Below are 444 nucleotides of genomic sequence, written 5' to 3' on the forward strand. Positions count from 1 at the left end.
TGGTAACTGGAGAAATAGGTCCAATATCATACAATCTATATATACTTTCAGCTTGTTTGTGACAGTGTCTTGAAATCTTGCTTCTCCTATCTCAACCTCTTTATTAGTAGTATTGTTTATTTCATGTTTTTACACTATACTATGGTTTTCAGAACAACTTATATATTTCAAAAGTATTTATATACCCAAGGGAGACATAGACAATTAACTTGGAAGGTGGCTTGTAGGAAAGAGACCAACAAAGAGTGAGGCTGAATGCTTTGCTTGACATTTGTAGCTCTTGTATCAAGTTTGAAGAAGAGGATTTTATAAGTTACTCTTTCTCTGAGATGAATGCTTTTCAAAATTATCACAGCCAATGAACTAGATTCTTATGCACACCTAATGTCTGTGCCACCCTCCAAGCAGAACCATTGTTCATTGAAACAGTTGGTGAATGACTTT

Source organism: Mastomys coucha, unplaced genomic scaffold (assembly GCF_008632895.1).
Source record: "Mastomys coucha isolate ucsf_1 unplaced genomic scaffold, UCSF_Mcou_1 pScaffold7, whole genome shotgun sequence".
NCBI lineage: Eukaryota > Metazoa > Chordata > Mammalia > Rodentia > Muridae > Mastomys > Mastomys coucha.